We start from the raw sequence: 17,343 nt of genomic DNA, 5'->3' as shown, positions 1-17,343 counted from the left end.
ACAGGGTATGGGTGGTTGTGCACCCACTAGAGAGAGAGTTGGGTGGAGGCTGCAGCACCCTAATCCGAAACCTAACCATTTGAATTATCCCTAAAATTTAGTTGGGTGGTTTAGTAACTTTAACAATGGGATACAATGGTCACTAAATATATATATATATATATATATATATATTGTGTGACTGTCCAAAGATAAAAAAAAAAAAGGGTGAATAATGAACCACTCTTACAAAAAAAAATTGGAAAAAATAAAGTATAATTAAGAAGTAAATTCTTTTTGCATACTTTTTTTTAAATTTATTATTATTAAGGGAAGAGACAAATATTCGAAACTATTATACTAATTTAAAGATGGCGAGTTTCGAACCTGAGACGCATCGGTCCATCAAAACAATACTAGCAGCCTTAATAAAAAAAAGATAAAATTTAAGAAAAAGTAAAGTATACTTAAGAAGTGAACTCTTTTTGCACACTTTAAAAAAAAATTATTATTAAGGAAAGAGAGGAATGTTAGAAACTATTATAATAATTTAGAGATGACGAGTTTCGAACTTGAGACACATGGGTCCATCAAAACCATACTAGCAGCCTCAATAAAAAAAAAGAAAAAGAAAGATAGATCATACATAGACACAGCTGCATTTACTTCAATCTGTTGAAAAGTTTGGCTTCCCTGTCCTCCTACACAACAACATAAGTAACACTCAGTAATTTAATGATGATAGTAATGTAAAACAAGTGAATCTTAATACATAAGAATAGACACCTCCAACAGTATACAACACTGCAGACTACCTCATGCAACAGCCTTCAAAAGCTTTATCTTGATTTTATTGAGGGTGACAACAACATCTTGTATGTTTATCCTCTCTTGCGGTGACTCCGCAGAACACGCCAAGGCCAATCTCATAAGGGATGACAAACAATCTCTCTTGACCACAAATATATCACCATCATCCTCTATACCAAGTAAAGTGACATCCAGAACTTCTGTTATTCCATCTTCTGGTAATGAATTTGCAATCCATTCCTTTAAATAAATTTCCCCAGCAAACATTTCATCCGTTGGCTTCCTTTTCGTGAATGTTTCCATCATTACAATACCAAAACTGTACACATCCCCTCTTGTCGAAACAATTCCTTCCACTCCGTACTCTGGAAGCAAAATTACAAATTAAACTTCATCATACACATAAAAAAAAAAAAGATCGTACCCAATGCACAAGGCTCCCGCTTTACGCAGGGTCTGGGAGAGGTGAATGTCGGCTAGCCTTACCCCCATTTATGGAGAGGCTGCTCCCAAGTCTCGAACCCGAGACCTACCGCTCATGGGCGAAGGCACTTGCCATCGCACCAAGTGCGACCTCTAAACTTCATCATACACATACAAATATAAAATTGAAAGATAAATTATGTATTTAGCAAGATCACCTGGAGCCATATACCCAATTGTGGCTAGGGTCAACGTCTGAGTCACAGAATCTCCTCCTCCCAAAAGTTTTGCGATCCCAAAATCAGCTACACGTGCAACCATGTCATCATTTAGGAGTATGTTGCTTGGCTTCAAATCACAATGAACAATAGGTAATTGATAGCCATGGTGAAGGTATTCCAATGCCGATGCAACATGTATCATTTTATTCAACCTCTCAAGGACATTCAAAGAACATGTTGAAGAGTACAACCACTTCTCTAAGCTCCCGTTAGGCATGTATTCCAGTACCACGGCTTTGAAATCAATTTGGGAGCAGCAACTAATGATTTTGAGAAGATTTCGATGACGTGTATTGCTTAGCATTTCACATTCCTTGTCAAAACTCCTTCTACTTGTAAATTGAAGACCTTTACTGCAACATCTATCCCATCTGAAAGTGTCCCTCTATATACTGTGCTAAAACCCCCTGTACCAAGTAAGTTGTTTGCACTAAATCCATTTGTCCCCCTTAGAAGTTCTAGGTATGAAACTCTTCTGCAGAGAAGTAGAGGTACCAACGCAGTATTTGTTGCAACTATAGCATTCCCCCTTTTCCTCCGTAGTATCAACATCGATATAAAGGCCAATAGGAGTATTGCTGATATGATCCCTGGAATTATATATTTCAGGGTGGATATACTAGCTTTCCTTGAATGTGGTTGAGAGGCTGTACTATTTTTGCAGGGTGGAACACGGAGTCGGGATTCACCACAGAGTGCACCATTCGGGACAAATGATTGAGCTGAGAGGTTTTGAAAAGGTCCACCTGCAGGAATTTCACCTTGGAGTGTGTTGAAAGACAAATTCAGATACTTGAGATGAATGAGTGCTTCAAGAGACTTTGGAATTACTCCGGAAAGATTGTTTTTGGATAGATCCAAGAGTTCCAGGCTTAGCAAGTTTCCAAATGAACTGGGGATTTGACCTTCTAAATTATTATATTCCAAGGAGAGACTAACCAAATCCTGGAGTCCACTCATACTGCTTGGTATAGCACCATATAAATGGTTATTTGATAAATTCACTTCTGTCACAACTTTCAGTTTTCCAACATCTTCTGAGAGAGGACCAACGAGTGAATTGGATGACAAGTCTAGGATCAATATATATGTAAGCTTCCATAAGGTAGATGGTATTGTGGAAGTTAACAAATTGGACTCTAATGATATCTTTCTAAGTTTTGCAGTTAGATTACCTAGGCAGGAAGGTACGGAACCAGAGAGTTGATTACCACTGATATTCAATTCAACTAGGTTGTCCAGTTGGCAAAGTTCATCTGGGATGTATCCTTGCAACTTGTTATCATGCAAACTGAGACCCTGGAGATTCCTTAGTCTTCCCACAGAAGTTGGAATTGACCAACTCAATTGATTGGATCCCATCCTTAAGGATATCAAGCCACTGAAGTTTCCAATATCATTGGGAAAGCTACCCCTCAAATTGCAAAATCCTAAATGAAGATAGTCAAGCGACGTAGAGAAATTTCCAAGGGAAGCAGGAAGAGTGGCATTTAATGGATTGTTAGACAAGTAGAGTCCCCAAAGATTTCGAAGATTACCCAAACAAGAAAGGATGTTTACTTCTAGGGTTGAAGTATCAATCGTTAAATTGTTTGTGTGTAAGCTAAGGTACTCAAGGTTTGTTAAGGCACATAAATTGTTAGGAATAAACCCAGAAAATGAGTTTGAAGACATGTCTAGCCTCGTGAGCTTAGAGCCATTGGAGATAAAGTTGGGGATTAGTCCACTGAGATTATTCATTCCAACAAACATGAATTCTAGGTTTGGAACTCCAATGGCTATGTCTGTTGGAAGACTTCCTGAGAGTTGATTATCAACAAGTGAAATTCGTCTCAACATGGACATATTGAAGATTTTGCGTGGGATAGGACCATTAAGATTATTAAAATCGAGTTGTAAAATTTGTAAATTTTGAAGATCACCAATCTCATCTGGTATCGTACCTGCCATAATTAATATTACCGTCCAAGTTAGTTTAATAGCCTTAGCATTCTTAAATACATCATATTATTCAATAGTTTCACAGAATCTTTAAAGAGAAAATAAATATTCAAAAAGGAAAACTTTTTGAGGAAATGGGTTGCAAAGAAGATGGAGGGATACGCCAGTAAGCTAAGCAAAACATTTGGTTTGTATTATTTAGTTGCTGTGAGAATATCTTTTAATTTTCTAACTTAGACATCAATTTATTCTTTAGATTATGGTCCATTTGATAATCATTTTGTTTTTTGTTTTATTTTTATTTGTGTTGAGTCTAGAAATAGGGAAATATATATATATACATGTGAGAAATGAGAGATAAAGAAGAGTAGATGGTATTAGAGGTGCACAAGACTATTCAAGATTTTCTTTTCATTTATCCGTTTTTTATTATATCTCCACTCTCCCACCACCCTTCATTTGTCATCTCCCTCATATTTTTCTCTATCAACAAATAAAAAAACAAAAACAAAAACAAAAAGCGAACGATTATAAAACGGTTCCTTATTGTTGAACATATTGACTTCAATATATAGAATGCTTTACAATATTCTCCTCAAGTTATGTCAGCAATTTCTTTTTTTAACAAAAGATTGGTGAGACTTCAAAATTATGTAGTTAGTTTTATCTGTTAATTATACCATGTTAATATTTTGAACGATTCATTTATCTATCACCCCATATTTAAATTAAGAAATAATCATGATCAAAAGGGGTAAATGCAAAGCTTAACCTTTGGAGAGAAGTGTTGGAATCTAAAGGTCTTCGCCTAAGCCGATCAAAGACAGAATATATGGAGTGCAAGTTCAGTGCAAATGGAGGCCAAAACGAGTTAGGGGTGAGGATCGGAGATCAAGAAATACCAAAGAGCGACCGTTTTCGTTACCTAGGATCTATCTTGCAAAAGAACGGAGAATTAGATGGAGATCTCAACCATAGAATACAAGCTGGATGGATGAAGTGGAAGAGTGCATCCGGCGTGTTGTGTGACCGCCGTATGCCACTGAAGCTCAAGGGAAAATTTTATAGGACGGCAATAAGGCCGGCGATGCTGTATGGCACAGAATGTTGGGCGGTGAAACATCAACACGTACACAAAATGGGTGTAGCGGAGATGAGGATGCTTCGTTGGATGTGTGGGCACACGAGAAAGGATAAGATTAGGAATGAGGATATCCGGGGTAAAGTAGGAGTAGCCGAAATTGAAGGAAAGATGAGAGAAAATCGGTTACGGTGGTTTGGACATGTGCAAAGAAGGCCTACTGACGCTCCGATTAGAAGATGCGACTATGGGACAGAGGTTCAGGGCCGAAGGGGTAGAGGAAGACCTAGGAAAACTTTGGAAGAGACTCTAAGAAAAGACTTAGAGTACTTGGATCTAACGAAGGACATGACACAGGATCGAGCACAATGGCGTTCTAAGATTCATATAGCCGATCCCACTCAGTGACTTGGATTTTCCAAGTCTCCAACCAAGAAGTTTTCCTCACTCGGGAAATTAAGGGAACACTACCCCAACCTACATGCTCCACTCAGAAAGCTTCAACATACAAGCTTCAACAAAAGAAAATTCAAAGAACTTAGCGAAGAAGGCTTTGGTGTATTTAACACAATACGTTGAAATGAAGGAAAGCTTATTTATTGATATCCCCGATAAGCTACAAATATGTACATATACATGAGTCAAAATAAACACACAAGAGGGAGCCTTCACAAAGGTTGCTTAGGAGAAGTCTCAGCAGTCGGTAGAGCCCCAGAAAGAGAAGGCACCGGAGGGGGATCATTTGGAGCCTCAGTACTGGACAGAACCCTAGAAGGAGGAGGCATCAGAGGTTGATCATTTGGAGCTTCATTACGCGGTACAGCCCCAGAAGACGAAGGCAATAAATGCCTTTGGAACAAACCCACAAATCTCTGATGATCAAGTAAAACCTGACCATCAGTTTCCTTCATCTGGTCAAGCTTCCTCTTCATGTTTGTAGCATAGTCATGTGCGAGCCGGTGCAACTGTTTATTCTCATGCTTGAGCCCTCTAATCTCCTGTTTGAGACTCATCACTTCAGCCGCCAATGATTCAACTTGGCGGGTTCGAGCAAATAGGCGTTGGGCCATATTAGACACAGAACCTGCACACTGAACACTGAGAGCCAGCGAATCCTTAACAGCTAACTCATCAGACCGTTTGGAAAGTAGTCTGTTATCTTTGGGAGTGAGAAGGTTCCTGGCCACCACCGCAGCGGTCATATCATTCTTCATCACGGAATCCCCAACGGTAAGAGGACCAGTTGGGGAGACGAAGGATGGGCGCCATATGTTGTCTGGAGAAGGCGGGGCTGCCTCTTCAACAAGGTTCAAGTCAAAACGACGGTCGGAGGGGCCAGACATTTTCAAAGGTGTTGAAGAGAGAAGAGGTCGGACAAATCAAGATCTTAGAAGTGCAAGAATGAAGCTTCTACTGGTGGAGATTCAAGTGTGCTTTGGAACTTAATGCCAGCCTCTATAAAAATCTGCACTCGACGGAGCTTCAGAAATCAAAGAGGCGCCTGCTCAGAAATCGAAGAGGCGTTTGCTTTCTCAAAAGTTGGGCTGCTTAGAGATCACGATGGTTGATCTCAGAAATCGAAGAGCCGTTTGCTTTCTCAAAAGTTGGGCTGCTCAAAGACCACGAAGGCCGATCTCAGAAATCGAAGAGGCGCTCGCTTTCTCAAAAGCTGGGCTCCCTAGAGACCACGAGGGCCGATCTCAGAAATCGAAGAGGCACCTACTTTTCCAGCCTTGTCAGCACCTGTCACACGCACACTCAGCTTTGCAGAAATTATGGGCATTCTGTCAAAGACTTCTGGGGAAGTAGAAAACACATGAATCTTACTGTTCAATCACCCAATTCCCACACGCAACAATAGCTCATGGGTACCACAGATAACTTTGCCAAAGTTCTCTGCCAAAGTTGAGCACGTGAAGCTTGCAGCTCCCACTACATCGCTCTGACCAAGAAGGGTAAAAGAATAGCAAAGAAACAGCACTAACAAAGTTTAGACCCATAAATTTTGAAGGTCTAGCTACCATATTATTACCCACAAGGGTAAAGGAACAGTACCACTGCTGGATAATTGGAAAGTCCATGTATGTCAACCTCTGTGCTTCGTGGCAAGGTAGACTAGCAAACATGCCCAACCTTTACTCACATTCGAGAAAACACTCCCAATAAGATTGCTTGCTCCAAAATCGAAGAGGCACCGTCCTCCGAATCTAAAGAGCCAGAGTCCCAACATGACTACTTTCTGAAAAATCGAAGAGAGGGTAAAGGAACAGTACCATTGCTGGATAATTGGAAAGTCCCTGTGTGTCAACCTCTGTGCTTCGTGGCAAGGTAGACTAGCAAACATGCCCAACCTTTACTCACATTCGAGAAAACACTCCCAACAAGATTGCTTGCTCCAAAATCGAAGAGGCACCGCCCTCCGAATCTCGAGAGCCACTCTCCCAACATGATTACTTTCTCAAAAATCGAAGAGACACTGCTCCCCGAATCTCGAGAGCCAGACCCCCAGCATGATTGCTTTCTCAAAAATCGGTGAGGCACCGTTCTCCGAATCAATCGAAGAGGCGCTCGCTTTCTCAAAAGCTGGGCTGCTCAGAGACCACGAGGGCCGATCTCAGAAATCGAAGAGGCACCTACTTTTCTAGCCTTGTCAGCACCTGTCACACGCACACTCAGCTTTGCAGAAATTATGGGCATTTTGTCGAAGACTTCTGGTGAAGTAGAAAGCACATGAATCTTACTGTTCAATCACCCACTTCCCACACGCAACAATAACTCATGGGTACCACAGATCACTTTGCCAAAGTTCTCTGCCAAAGTTGAGCACGTGAAGCTTGCAGCTCCCACTACATCGCTCTGACCAAGAAAGGTAAAAGAATAGCAAAGAAACAGCACTAACAAAGTTTAGACACATAAATTTTGAAGGTCTAGCTACCATATTATTACCCACAAGGGTAAAGGAACAGTACCACTGCTGGATAATTGGAAAGTCCCTGTGTGTCAACCTCTGTGCTTCGTGGCAAGGTAGACTAGCAAACATGCCCAACCTTTACTCACATTCGAGAAAACAGTCCCAACAAGATTGCTTGCTCCAAAATCGAAGAGGCACCGTCCTCCGAATCTCGAGAGCCAGACTCCCAACATGACTACTTTCTCAAAATCGAAGAGAGGGTAAAGGAACAGTACCATTGCTGGATAATTGGAAAGTCCCTGTGTGTCAACCTTTGTGCTTCGTGGCAAGGTAGACTAGCAAACATGTCCAACCTTTACTCACATTCGAGACAACACTCCCAACAAGATTGCTTGCTCCAAAATCGAAGAGGCACCGCCTTCCGAATCTCGAGAGCCAGACTCCCAACATGATTACTTCCTCAAAAATCGAAGAGACACTGCTCTCCGAATCTCGAGAGTCAGACCCCCAGCATGATTGCTTTCTCAAAAATCGAAGAGGCATCGTTCTCCGAATCTCGAGAGCCAGATACCACAGACCACTTTTTCAAAGTGCTCTGACAGAGTTAAAACATGTGAAACTGGCAGCTCCCACTACCGTGCTATGACCAAGCAGGGTAAATGAATAGCATTACTACTTGTTGTTAGGGAGACTCCTATATATGTCGACCTCCATCTCCAACGGACAGGCAGACCTGCAAAAATGCTCAACCCTTCATCATATCTGAGAGGGCACTCCCAACAAAGCCTTTCGAAATATTCAGCTTTCTTTCCCCCCGATAATACCTCTGCAAACAAGCTATACTAGAGCAAGAATATCTCATATCATCAGGGTTAAAAGCAAGAGTATCCCATATCATGCTTTTTCCCTGTTTTTTCTTTTGGCCTTGTTTTTACCTGCAAGACAAGGAGAAAGAGAGCAATCAGTCAGCACTTGGAATCAAGCTTCCAGCCAGGAACTGACTGCCTGGAACCCCTTACCTGATTACTTACCTGGCATTGCTCTCGAGTACTCATCTTCATCATCTTATGTTTCCAGGGAAGATTCCGCATCTGCTTGAGGAACAGATAGGGCAAGTGCGAAGGATACAAGGAAGCATGTGGAGACAAGCGTAACAGCACACGTGCCGATACATCCATTACTCTGTCAAAAGCAAAAGTATCCCATATCAGCAGGGTGGAACGTACTCTAGATTTGATGGACTTGTTTTGACCCTCAAATTCTTCAGTCGGCCTTATACTCTGGAGGAAACCAGAAAACCCTCCAGCTCAATTCAAGAATAAGCCTGTGGAAAGTTACTTCTTCAAAAGCAAAAGTATCTCATATCATCTCTTCTCATTTTTCTTCTCTTTATCCTTCATGCTGCTGCAAGATGGGGAGAAGGTGAACAATCAGTCGGAGCTCTGATTGCTTACCTTGTCTGTCACCTCTTTCAGCAGACCCCCTAGCTCGGCGACTTGGGGGACTCCTACTACATGGTTTGTATCGCGCTTGACCAAGCCTGAAACTACAAGTAAGCTTCAAGTGAAATTGATACATTACCTTGTGCATCTCCACCAGTTAAAGATACCACCCCTGGATGGAGGAAGAGTACTTCCAGAGAAGATGCCACATCTACCTATGAGACAGATAAGGCAAGTCAAGACGACACCATACTCCGATACTTAGAAGTTTCGTGATTACGAGATCATTCTCCCACAATATTTCCTAATGTCATTTGTACTAAATCATTCACTCGTACTCACTAAAGGAGAGCTTGAACCTATGTACTTGTGTAAACCCTTCACAATTAATGAGAACTCTTCTATTCCGTGGACGTAGCCAATCTGGGTGAACCACGTACATCTTGTGTTTGCTTTCCTATCTCTATCCATTTATATACTTATCCACACTAATGACCGGAGCAATCTAGCGAAGATCACAAAAAGCGACCGTTTTCGTTACCTAGGATCTATCTTGCAAGAGAACGGAGAATTAGATGGAGATCTCAACCATAGAATACGAGCTGGATGGAAAGAGTGCATCCGGCGTGTTGTGTGACCGTCGTAGGCCACTGAAGCTCAAGGGAAAATTTTATAGGACGGCAATAAGGCCAGCGATGTTGTATGGCAGAGAATGTTGGGTGGTGAAGCATCAACACGTACACAAAATGGGTGTAGCGGAGATGAGGATGCTTCGTGGGATGTGTGGGCACACGAGAAAGGATAAGATTGGGAATGAGGATATCCGAGGTAAAGTAGGAGTAGCCGAAATTGTAGGAAAGATGAGAGAAAATCGGCTCTGGTGATTTGGACATGTGTAAAGAAGGCCGACTGACGCTCCGGTTCGAAGATGTGACTACGGGACAGAGGTTCAGGGCCGAAGGGGTAGAGGAAGACCTAGGAAAACTTTGGAAGAGACTCTAAGAAAAGACTTAGAGTACTTGGATCTAACGGAGGGCATGACACAAAACCGAGCGCAATGGCGTTCTAGGATTCATATAGCCGACCCCACTTAGTGGGAAAAGGCTTTGTTGTTGTTGTTGTTGTAATTATAGGAAGTTTTGAGTGCAAAATGAAATATTTGGAGTGTCAAAAGCAATTCTCGAGCCAATAAGAAGGGATCGATTTATGATAAAAGTGAGTCAAAAAACAAGGATCGCTCTCTACTCATGTTATTGGCAACAACCGAGGCTAAGGCTGAAGCCAAACTAGAACCAAAAGAAATTGAAGAGAGTTCTGAACCTCTTCTCAAATACAAGGTAATATATAAGTAGAGTTGGGATGAGTTGGCGGTACCTGTCAAGTGATTGTTGCTTAATAAGAGCGTAAGAAGCTCTTTGCATTGCCATAATTTGGATGGAAGTGGACCATCAAAATTGTTGCCAGCCAAACTCAAGATCTGAATACTTGGAAGATGTTGACATAAATTGTCTGGAATACCACCAGTCATTTTGTTAACTGATAGAGCCAAAATTTTCAAAGACGACATGTTGAAGACAGACAACGGAAGAGGCCCCTTTAGGGCATTAACTTGCACATACAACTTCTCCACTTGATCTTTACTGCCAATCAAGTTTGGGATTTCTGAAAAATCAACAAAATATGTGTTAAAATCATCATCTGGCCATTCTGATAGGGATTTTGTTAACGTAGAGGAAGGATAAACCCGAGTTTGTCCTACCTTCGAACATGTTATTGTCAAGGTATACCGTCTTGAGCATAGTTAGGTTCCCGATTTCTCTTGGTATGATACCTGTTAATTAAATAAAATATGTGCATCCCCGTAGTTAGGAACCAATAGAGTAATTAAGATAAATATTCAGTGCAACAAGTTCAGCGGCTTGAATCATACCTCTGAAATTGTTTTGTCCAAGTACTATCTCCTTCAGCATTGTTAACTTCTCGACTTCTTTTGGTATGCTACCTATCAAAATTTTGGAATTGTATAAAATTAAAAGACCAGAAAGATAACTATTAAGACAGATGCTAAATCATCTAAACCAGTCACTAGTTTGTTATAACAGTAAACAGTTGGTTGTGGTAATTGTGTAATTAGTTGTAGAAATTAAGGGCACTAGTGTAATATAAATAAATAAATATATATATATATATATCTCTTTGAATTGTCATAATTATTCAATCAATGAAAAACAATCCTTTACAGAGAATCTAAGTTTCTTTATGGTATCTTGCCATCTGGCTCACGGCGTTGATCCTCTTCTGCTCACCGACTTGATTTCTTGATCGATTTTTCCTTTTCTCCATCGCTTTTTGTCTTCGATTCGTGATTGCTTCTCCTTTATCTCAAATCTTGCCTCTGTATGTCATGGCCTCCCCTCTGAATCATCATCTTCGATTAACTCACCACCATTACCAAACCCTAATTCCTCTGGAAATTCTCAACCTCATATTTCGTATATGTCTCTTACGATCCAAAATCGGTAGCATGGTGCCAATCAAACTCAAGCGCACCAATTATCTACCATGGCATGCGTTATTTGCCCCGATCCTGCACCAATACAAACTTCTTGGCCTTATTGATGGCACCGAGCCATGTTCGGCTCCACTTCTCCCTGATCAATCTCTGAATCTAGCTTTTGAGTAGTGGTTTGAAAAAGATCAAAATCTTTTGATCTGGCTGAATTCGACGCTCTCTGAATACTTAATTCCCTTCATGGTCGGTGTATCAACATCTTGATAGCTATGGCAGAAACTTGAACAACATTTTGATGGAGTTTCTGATACTCATATCCACCAGCTTCGTTCTCGTCTTCAGTCAATTCTTAAAGGCTCTCAATCGACCTCAAAATATCTCCAACGAATCAAGGAAATTTTGGATTCTCTCACCATTGTTGGTGCAGCTATGTCCAATCGTGACCTAATTGCAGCAACACTTCATGGTCTCCCTGATGAATTCGAGTCATTCATTGACTCCATCATGCTTTGGTTGTCCTTAACTTCTCTTGATAAATTGCATGGTCTGTTGCTCAACAAAGAAATTTCCATAGCTCATTGCAAGCAAACAGTTTCTTCCTTTGCCACTGAGCCATTTCAGGCCTTTTTTTTCCAGTCTCAAGCACCGTTGCTGCCGACGCCTTCTCCACTGTTCTTTGCTGCATACAATCAGCCTCTTCAGTCTTTCTTTCATTATCATTCTAATCGAGGAAGACATAATCGCAATTCTAACATAGGGAATCACAATTACAATACCAATCGTGACAATTTCACTGGACATAATCGTGGAGGTCAGAATCATTTTACTTATCAAGGCTCTTCATCTGATAGCAAGAACACATGTCAAATCTGTGGTTCTACTAGCCACGAAGCCATTGACTTTTGACATGATGAATCCTGAGATCTTTGGAAGGGTACCACTAGCCAAACCCGCTGCTTTGTGTGCTCATTCCTCATCCAAACCCTCTCCATCTTGGCTATTGAACTCTGGAGCTACATCATATATCACAAATGACATTGCCAATCTCTCCGTTTCCTCTCCCTACTCTGGTGAAGACAAAGTTTAAGTAGGAGATGGTAAAGGTTTATCTATTCATAATTTTGGTTCCTCTTCTTTAAATACATCTCATACTTCCTTTAATTTGAGCAATGTATTGCATGTCCCTGATATGAAACACAATTTACTGTCTGCTTACCAATTTCTCAAAGACAATAATTGTGTTTTGACACTTGACCCTGATGGATCCACTGTAAAGGATCGTGTTTCGTGGAAGATGCTTTTGTCGGGACAAGTTAAAGATGGGTTGTATCCACTTCAAAGATCCAGTCATCACATTACTTCATCACCATCAGCTCTAATAAGTGTCAAAGCTCCTGTGAAGATTGGGTCATCCATCTTCTTCTCTCTTTCGAAAGGTTATTTCCAGCAATAAACTTGCAATGCAAGGCAAGACTACTGTTGATTTTTTCTGTTCAGACTGTGCTCTAACTAAAAATCACAAGCTACCCTTTGGATCTACTAACTCTACAACCATTCACAGCTTACAATTGCTTCACTGTGATCTTTGAGGTCCTGCCTCCATTACTTCACCTAGTGGTTTCAAATACTACTTGTTGCTAGTTGATGATTATAGTAGATATAGTTGGCTATTTCCATTAAAGGGAAAGTCTGATGTCTATTCAAACATTATGTAGAAAATTTACTTGGCAATAAAATCAAGATTGTGCGTTCATATTCAGGGGGTGAATTCATTGGTACGGGTGAATTCATTGGTACTATGTTCAATCATTTTATTCATAATCATGGTATTCTTCATCAATTAAGTTGTCCCCACACTCCTAAACAGAATGGTTGTACTGAAAGAAAGCACAGACACCTTGTGGAGACTGCCATAACCTTACTTGTTGCCTCTAATGCTCCACATCTCTATTGGTGGAGGCTTTCTCCACTGCTATGTATCTTATTAATATGATGCCAATCTCTGGAATATCTCAGTCTCCCTGGGAATTGCTTTTTCACAAGCCACCAAATTATTCTAGACTAAAAGCCTTTGGATGCAGTTGTTTCCCATGGCTCAAATCCTATGTTCATTCCAAGTTGGATGCAAAAAGCAAAAGCTGTGTGTTTTTGGGGTTTAGTTTACAACACAAGGGTTATAGATGTCTTGACCCAATAATTAGCAGAATCTATATTTCCAAACTAGTACAATTTGATGAAATACATTCATTTTTAATCTCTTCCTAATGGCACTGTTTCACTTCCAGAATAAGTTCCAACCCCTATGGATCTTCAGTTCTCTGTTCCAATTTTAAGATTAAATTCTGATTCTACCTCTTCAAGTTCTCTCATTGGGAATACTCAAGATCATGATTCTACAAATTCTGCACCACATTCAGGTTCTGTACCACACTCAGGTTCTACAACTTATGCACCACTTCCTTCAAGTGACACATCTATAACACTGCCTCCTGGTAATACTCATCCCATGATCACTCGTTCCAAAGCTGGTATCCATAAGCCTAAAGTATATGTAGCTACCAAGCATCCACTTCTATTAGATATTGATTTTGTCCCAACTACATACATGTAAGCATCTAAACATGCTCACTGGAGATCTGTCATGCAAGATGGATTCAATGCCTTGCAATCAACAGGTACTTGGACCTTAGTTCCTCCATCTTCCTCCCACAATGTTGTTGGCTGCAAGTGGGTTTTTAGAATAAAGAAAAAACCTATTGGTACTGTTGAATTAGTTGCAAAGGGATATCACCAGCAATAAGGCATTAATTTTCAAAAGACTTTCAGTCATGTTGCTAAACCAGTCATAATTAGAGTTCTTTTATCACTTGCAGTGCAGTTTAATTGGTTTTTTAATCAATTAGGCATAAGTAATGTGTTTCTTCATGGGGATTTAAAAGAAGATGTGTATATGCAACAACCCTCAGGTTTCACTGATCCCAGTATGCTAAATCATGTTTGCAAATTAAGGAAATCCCTCTATGGCTTCAAACATGCACCTTAAGCTTGGTTTGAAAAACTTTTTCAAGCTCTCCTTCAATTTGGATTTGTGCAATCTTCCTCAAATGCCTCATTGTTTGTTTTCAAAGGTCCTTCTCTAATCATGGTACTAGTCTATGTTAATGACATATTAGTCACTGACCCTAATTCTTCTTTATGCATTATGTTCATCCAAAAGCTTAGTGATATTTTTCCGGTCAAAGATTTGGGTCCATTGCACTACTTTTTGGGATTAGAGGTTTAACGATCTTCTGCAGGCATCTTCCTACATCAAACTAAGTATTTACTGGATCTTATTAGGAAAACCAATATGGATGGTGCTAAGCCTTGTTATACTCCACTTGGCTCTAAGAAACCTGACCACACATGCCCTCTTTTGTCCAATCTAACTGAGTATAGGTCCATTGTTGGTGGTTTACAGTATTTGACATGGACACGCCCAAATCTTTCCTTTGCAGTTAATCAAATCTGTCAGTTTATGCATGCTCCTCGAGAACAACACATGCAAGCTGCAAAAAGGGTTCTTCGATATCTCAAAGGCATTGTATCTGAAGGATTTTAGTTCAAAAAGGGTGCTACTACTCTCACAGCCTTCTCGGACGCTGACTGAGCTGGATGTACCTTTAACCGTCGCTCCACTAGTGGTTATTGTGTCTTTCTGGGATCCAACCTTATCAGTTGGAGTACCAAGAAACAATCCACTATTGCAAGGTCATCTACTAAAGCTGAATACCGTTCTCTAGCACACACAGCTGCTGAACTAACTTGGATATGCAAAATCTTTCGTGACATTGGTTTCCCACTCTCTCAGGTTCCTAACCTATGGTGTGACAACATTTCAGCCATCTCACTTGCTTCAAATCCGGTGTTTCATGCCAGAACCAAACAAGTTGAAATCAACTATTATTATATCCGAGAGTTGGTCCTGGCTTATCTCATCAAAGTTCAATTTGTTTGCAATCAAGATCAGTCGGTTGATATTCACACCAAATCTTTTTCTAAAAGCTATCTCAAATCCAAGCTTCCTCTTGGTTCATCAGTTGATCCCAAGCTTAGCTTGAGGGGGTGTATTAAGACAGATGCTAAATCATCTAAATCAATCACTAGTTTGTTATAACAATAAACAATTAGTTGTGGTAATTGTGTAATTAGTTGTAGAAGTTAATGGCGCTAGTGTAATGAGACTGTGGCTATATATATATATATATATATATATATATATATATATATATATATCTTTGTACTGTCATAATTAATCAATCAATGAAAAACAATCCTTTACAGAGAATCTAAGTTTCTTTAATAACATGGTGTTAAAAGTTAAGTAATGATCACCAGTTTGGTAATTGGCAAGTTTGTACGTACCGGATAGCTGGTTGTTTCTTAGATCAAGTACTTGCAGTGCAGATAAGTTGAATATATCATTTGGTATGGAACCTGAAAATTGATTACCATACAAATCGAAGGTTTGAAGTTCAGATAAGGACCCGAACCATGATGGAATGGTTCCTGCAAAGTTGCTGAAGCTGAAACTAATCAACTTCAACCTGCGAAGATGAGACAATTCCGAGGGCAACGTACCACCAAAACTGTTGTTTCTGAATTCCAGCTGAACAAGAAATGAGAGATTGCCCAGGTGAGGAGGAATGGTGCCTGTGAGACCCATGTAAGAAAGATTCAAGGCTGTGACTCTAAGGTTGCGTACACCACAAGTAACGCCAACCCAGTTGCAAATATTGGAATCGGAGGTAGACCAGTTGGTCGTCAAGATGTTTTCAGGGTCACTAGTGATATGGGCTTTGAGAGCACGAAGAGCTGATTCATCTGTGCTGATGTTGGTTTGAGCTGCTACTGCGCCTATTGTTAACTTAGGCATATACACACAGCAGTTCTGGACCAGCAACAATGTTAAGGACAAGAGGAAACGAGTTCTCGCCATTTTGTGCAGGCCGCCGGCGATGTAAAAAATGTGATATTGCAGTCTGCAGAAAACAATTTCTGAAAACCAAGAAGACAGAAGTGACGAAAATTTCGAAGTTATTTAGTTTTTTGTTTTCCTTTCTTAAAACTTGAATGAGTTGATTAAGAGTTAAGACTGCCAAAAAGAAAATAATTTATTGCTTTCGGTGGCAGAAAATTCAATGATGGGATTCCATTCATTTGACTTCGGAGCAAGAGAAAAGCAGAAGAGGTTGCCTTTTGTTGAAGGCAAGAGACGGAAACAAGAAGAAAAGAAGGAAAAAAGATGAAGTTGTTGAAATGTGGAAAAAGAAAAGAAAAAAAGAATTGAAATCTGTTGATGGAAAAAGAAAAGAAAAAAAATTGGAGGAAAGGTTTCTGGTGTGGAAAAAAGAAAAGAATAAAAAAAAGAATGATTCTGGCACCATACGGAAACAAGAAGAAAATAAAGAAAAACATTCTCACATGTAATAATTTACATATCCCTGCCAAAGACTCATTTATTGACAATGTGTTTACCAACATTTTTTTTAACATTCTAAAGAAATCTTACAAAGCTAATTGTCAAATTGCAAGATATTTTGAAATACCTTACCGCAGTACAACTTTTTGGAAAAAAAAATGGTTGCCAATGAAAGATTTGCGGCCAAAAGTTAAATTTGTATTGAAAATATGAGGTACAAAGTATAATAAAGCATATATAAAAGGTTAATTACCTATTTTTTTAACATTTTTTAAGATCTTACAAATTTTTTCCTACATCTATGCATTTGTTTCTCTCAGTTCACAATTTAGCAGAATAAAAGTATATTTCTGTTTACTATAAGATGTGTGATGAGTTCATATTATACCATATATTTTACATTAATCTTAGAATCAATTTATTGATTATTTTGGTAGAATTTTAATACTTTATTATATATTTCAATGTAGGACATTCGACTTCTTATAGAGCAAAAAGTGAT

The 17,343-nt window shown here is 39.8% G+C and overlaps 1 pseudogene; it reads right to left on the bottom strand.

The window, feature by feature from the left end:
- Positions 1–408: 408 nt before the first annotated feature.
- On the bottom strand, positions 409–16,446 carry LOC126586167 (probable LRR receptor-like serine/threonine-protein kinase At3g47570; annotated as a pseudogene).
- Positions 16,447–17,343: the final 897 nt, after the last annotated feature.

This window comes from Malus sylvestris, chromosome 10 (genome assembly GCF_916048215.2).
Source record: "Malus sylvestris chromosome 10, drMalSylv7.2, whole genome shotgun sequence".
NCBI lineage: Eukaryota > Viridiplantae > Streptophyta > Magnoliopsida > Rosales > Rosaceae > Malus > Malus sylvestris.
The sequence above is the reverse complement of the archived record's forward strand: the minus strand, read 5'-3'. Positions and strand labels throughout refer to the sequence as shown.